This window comes from Ursus arctos, unplaced genomic scaffold (genome assembly GCF_023065955.2).
Source record: "Ursus arctos isolate Adak ecotype North America unplaced genomic scaffold, UrsArc2.0 scaffold_4, whole genome shotgun sequence".
NCBI classification, from domain to species: Eukaryota; Metazoa; Chordata; class Mammalia; order Carnivora; family Ursidae; genus Ursus; species Ursus arctos.
In genome coordinates this window covers 69,349,016-69,354,794 of record NW_026623056.1, presented here as the reverse complement: position 1 = coordinate 69,354,794, position 5,779 = coordinate 69,349,016, and the positions used below count along the sequence as shown (strand labels likewise).

At 39.1% G+C, this 5,779-nt stretch overlaps 1 long non-coding RNA gene across 7 annotated transcripts in view; it reads right to left on the bottom strand.

The window, feature by feature from the left end:
- LOC125281477 (uncharacterized) overlaps nucleotides 1-5,779 on the bottom strand; it is a 438,012-nt gene that overhangs the window by 135,284 nt on the left and 296,949 nt on the right. The gene's annotated exons all lie outside the window — the stretch shown is intronic.

Sequence of the window (5,779 nt, the reverse complement as noted above, 5' to 3'; positions counted from 1 at the left end):
CTAGAACAACCACAAAAGGAGAAATATCAGACAACTGCTGTCTAGGAGGATCATCTGGCTGGATGGTAGGAATGACGGTAGATGATCGAGAAGAAAACACAATATCAAAATGGGCAAAACCTTTTAAAGTATTTTTTTTAAAGGCTTGGAAGACTCCTAGAGCCCCACCCAAGGCTACTCATATGACATATAATGTGGTTTCATAGTTTGCATTTACGCGTTCATTTTGGTTGGTGTTGTTTTCACAGTAACAGTTTTGAAAGTGAAAGGAGGCATAGCTGTTAAAGAAGCGACTAGGTTTTGCACAATGAACTAGTGAAAGCTGAAAAGAGATTTGGATTTGGCATGGAGCTTAATAAGATAATTAAGAGTGTAGAGATTAATGGCTCCTAAAAATAACATTTAAAATAATGTTTTTCAACTAAAGGATCTTGAAACATGAAAACAGGTTTATAAATGTTAATTAAGCCTGTGAAAGTTGATGTTCCATTAGCTGAGGCAGCATAAAGGAACAAGAGCTATTTTTTAAATAATTAGTGAACAATAACCGATAAACTTAATAAAACGTTTTATTTGAATGTTATCAGTATATAGGGTAATTGTAATTTCCCATAATTCTTCGTAGAATAACAAAAAAGGAGGTAGAATTCATCAGTTCTATGATATTTTCTCTTTGTTCACATATTTTCAATTTGATAAAATATGATTTTAAAAGCACAACAGTTTGCTCAAAGTTTATTCTTTTCATGGAGAATATTATAGCATCAATTCTTAACATGCAAATTATAGTCTTCATTTATATACGCTGTATTTTTAAGAAGCACTCTCTCTTTTTAACAATTTTTAACCATGTTTAGAAAGAGTTTTAATCAAAATTAAAATAGGTGGAATACATCTGCTTATCCCTTCCCATTGAACCAGACAAAACTGGGTTTTGTTATAAAATGCTTAAATTGCTTAGCAATTTACTCCTACAAATAGACAAAATAATTAGAATGCAATGCATTTATCTGCTGAGCCAATCATTGCTTTAAACTTAAAACAAGTTTGTATGTACTTTCTCCACTAAAACACTTAATGGATATTTCCAATGCTCTCTGTAACTGCCCTAAGACAAATGCTTCTTTTAAAATATATTTTAAAAGAGAGTATTATTGTGGAACAAGCTTCTTTTCTATTTAGCAACTGAGAACATGATCTTTTCATCCCTACTTCGGTTATACTGAAATCCTGGTAAATAATTTAAATACAACTTCCCCCAAACTAATTTTATTTCTCAGCAGTTTAATGTATCTTCTAATATGACCCTTTTTTAGAAGTTCAAAAAGTTTCTTCTTTCACATTTCAAATTATGAGTCACAACAAATAAAAGATTTAGTTTCTTTAAACAACGAGGACTAAACGTTCACTTCTCTTAGATAGCAAAAACTAATACCGTACGTGAAAAGCACAGATAACATATTAATGTCTTTCCAAACTTCGATGTATAACCAAAATAAAAACATGTACCGTCTTTTCCATAGACATTTTTCTATTTTTACTTAAGTTTCTATTCTAATCAGGATTAGAGCAAGACAGCAAAAGGAAAAAGTTAATAAGAGGAAAGTGGGTGATGAGCTAAACAAGAGTACATCGAAAGTTCAAGGATCCCCTTTTATCTAAGAGTAGGCTTAAAAAGAAACAACAAAAAAAGTTATACCTGATATGAAAGGTGCGATTTCACCAAGTGCAATATATTGCTAATTATGCCATATTTTTGAAATAATAAAAATAAGGAAGGCTCATTTGGTTATGTTGCCTTACAAAGCTGCTTTACAAAGCCCGATGTCTCTGTAGGTATACAAGCCAATGTTTGCTTTTTTTTGGTTTGTTTTGGTTTGGATTTTTGTTTGTTTGTTTTTGTTTTTGTTTTTAAGCAGGAGCGGCTCATTTTTTTTCAGCACTGTTGCATGGAGTACGACAAACTCAGATTTTTTTTTTCTTCAGGGCTCCTGTTATTTCTTGGAGAAAAGGACCAGGGTGCTTGTCTTCTTTTTCTTCCTTCTCGGTATTCCAGGCACAAAGAACTGCGCAGAAGCTGCACCAATCCTTGCTGTCCCTGGCAGCAGAATGGTAGAAGGTGGGAGAGACCAGGAATCCTTCCAGGCTGAGCTGACTTTAGAAATGAGGATTGCACACGTTTGTCTCCTGAACCAAAAGGGTGAGAAGGCAGGGTGCCAGTTTGCTACACGGCTGCAATGATCTCATGCTCACTGCTGCGGCCGTCCTGTTTGCCCTGTTCAAATGCCTGTTCATTATAAACCAAAAAAAAAAAAAAAAAAAAAGTACTTGGATTCTTCAGCAAGCAGAAAGGGTATTAACGTTTAAAAAAATCAGCAGTAAAAAAAGCCAAAAAACAAAAAGCACATACAATTTTAGGATTCACTTGTTATGCCTCAATATTCTGTTTATATTTTTCCTTTTATTTTTTTTCCTATTTAGAGATAAGCAGCAGAATTTATCAGGCGTGAAAGGGACAGCCTCCTGGTGGCCTGCCAAAAACCCAGAATAAAGGCGAAGTTGTGCTTCAAAGCTCAGTCGCTTGCTGAGTCTGGCTAAAGTCAAGTATTAAGATCCACCATTTTCTGAGCCATGCTAGAAAAGAAGAAAAAAGTCAGGACGGTTGCTGCTTTCCAAGTCTCCGTTGGCACCATCACAAAATCTCAGTCGTAAGGTCACATGATTCTCTGCCAAATGTAGAGTGCATTCCCATCAACCATTCTGCTGATACTGCGAAGGCAGCTATTGTCTCGTTTAGACCCAAAGTTCAGCCCACTCTTCATTGAATTAGCTGAAAAACGCATCACCTTTGGGGGCTGGGAGTCATGGAAACGTCTACCTGGCAAGCTGCCCACTTTTTCTGCCCATCAACCAGAGATGGAATTGTGCTGCCTAATGCAATGATGACTTGGAATGTGAAGACTCGTCCAAAGTGAATCTGATTCTTGCAACGCCTGTTTCAGTTTGCACAGAAAACTCTGGCTTCTTTTATTTAAGGTGGGGGTGGGGGGGATCTTTCCTACTAACTGTAGCAAATAAAGGTCTGAACATGCCTACTCTGCAACTTGATTTCACAACACACCCAAATGGTTCGCAAATGAAAAGACCGAAGCCCTGCAAGTTTTCGGAGTTAAACGCATCCCTTCCTCTGCCTCCTTTTCCTAACTAGTAAATGCAACAAGCTCAGGGCATTTGCTAGTCTCTCCCATGAAGGTTTAAAATCTGTGAGATTCTTCTCGCTTTCTATTACTTTCTGATTTTATTTGGCACTGATTTCGTACTCCATGGCCACGAAATCCACCCACAACAGTAGGGATGCATTATTGCCACAATCCCCTTCAAAGTGGTCCCCTGAGACAGGCAGTTGTCTCCTCGACCACACAAAATCTTGCAACTGGGTTCTGTGGTAATCCTCATCAGTACCTAGCACAGCTGCTGTGCAAGTTTGCTGGGAATGACTCATGTAAGAAGTGCTCTTTCTGTTCCTTCGCTAGCTACAGTTTGCCTGTTTGGCATGAAAGATGCCTTGGAAAGATGTAGGGCATGTTATCAACACCTCTTAGGCAATAAAATGAAACGGGCCCCCCTCCCCAGTCAATTTCCATTCTAGCAGGCGATGAAAGTGTCCATGGATGAACATTTCCAGACTTTCTAACAAAAGTATAGTGAATTCAATCTTTCACCATCACTTGAAGCAGACTCTAAAGCCAAGCGGGAAAGCCAGTATTATGATTAGTATTTAAACCAAACATATTCAGGAGTGCTAAGAAGAATCATGTTCTATTACCTGCATTTAAAAATGGTTCAATGACGGGAGAACTTTATCTAAAGTATTGTTATGCTTGCAAAAAATTTAAAATCATATTCAGGGTTTTATAAAACGATGGACTAACATTATCCCTCCTCCATGGACGGACGCCCACACATCACACATTATAGGACAAAGATGTAAAAAAGATCATCAAACCATGATTTGCTTAAAAATTCATCATCCCCATCCCCCCCAAAAAAATTCCGGGATCTAAGAAACAGATCCTGTTTGGGGTCTCTGTGGTCTTTTTTGTGCCATGTCCTTTGGGTCACTTTTTTTAGAAGTGATAGGAGCGAATGTTCACGAGTGCACGCGCATACACACATGGGGACCATTCTGGTGTCCTCTCCATTTGTAATTCAAAATACAAACAACTCTAAACCATAAAGCAAAAACTGACACATGTGCTGAAACTAAAATTGCTTTACTCTAGATTGCAGAATTCTGGGCAAATTTTGCTAATGCCCTAAGCACATGCTTAGGGTGCCCGGTGGGAATCAAGCGCAGGCTGCAGACACATGTGTCCCAGGCTTCAGCACAGCAAGAATAAAGGAGATAAGCTCTCACAGAATAAGAAATTTGAATTTTCAGTTCTCATTCCCTTATTCAGCAGATATTTATTAAGTATTCGTATGTGGGCGGGCCTTGTGACAGGCACAGGAGAACAGCAATGAATCAAGAGAACATGCCCCCATGCAGGAGTCATTCAATGAGAACTTTCAAGGGAAAAAAGCTTACTTCTACATGTAATCATTGCCATAAAATGCTAAAGGCACATTTATCAGTGATAAAGTAATCAAGAAACAAACTAGTTGAAATTGGAAAGTGGAAGTGAAACAGATATTGAAAAGTAAATTATAGATAGATATGCGTTCTTTGTCTCAAATTTTCTCCTTTTAATGGAAAATTTATTAGTCACCTTTTCATAATTCTGTTTAAGTTCTCTATAGAAACCAGTGCAAAAATTGTATGTTGCCCTGCCAATTAAAAAACAAAGAAAAGAGAGAGAGAAAAAAAGAAAGAAATGGGAGAAATTCACTTCTGGGAAGATGTAGTAGACAGATGTTTCCTAATCTTCCTGCTAGATACAACTAAAAACCCTGGACATCATACATAAAACAAATGTAAGGAGTCTCTGAATGATGGAGAGAAGAGGACAAAACAGCCAGGGACCTCAGGACCTAAGGAACAACATTGTAGTGATTCCCTGGATTTTATTTTTGCCTCATCTATCCAAAACTTAGAGTGGAAGAAGCCGGCAACCCAGAGATACCAATTGGTGCACACCAGAGAAGTCCTAACAAAAGCCTGTTCTTTGTAGCCAAAGGACCGAGAAAGCAGCAGCCTAGAAAGACAGAAAGCACTGGGGAAATACTACTTTGCTCTAGTCAGACACCATACAAACAGCCACCCCCATACCTGCAAAAGCCCAATGGGGAGCCTCCCACAGACCCTTGGTAGGCTAGAACAAAGCATCCCAACTTCTCTCCAACCCCAGAGTGGTGTAAAGAAGTCTGAGTAGGAAATTGGGACTTTTGTCGCTGTCAAGGGATAACAAGTTCCCTACCCTAACCCAATGTAGTGTCAGTGGAGACTACATAGGTCTCCTGGACTTCCACCCAAACCCACCAAATGAGGCACCATTCTCCCTCCCTACTAAGGTTGTATTGGACAGAGGAGGCCTAGTAGAGAGTCGGGACATTAGAAATTGTCCAGCCCTACAATTCCCCAACCTGTAAGGTGCCAGGAGAGGCCACGATGGGGGCAATAACAAACCATTGACATCTCTCCTGGCCAGGAAAGTATCAGTGGAAGCCTCCTGGGGAATAGGAACTCTCACTCCCACGCAGGAGGAACACAGAGCCCTCCCACACAGGTGGCAAGGCTATTCCTGGCAATAACAAGGTGTGCCCCCTTTCTCTCCTGGAG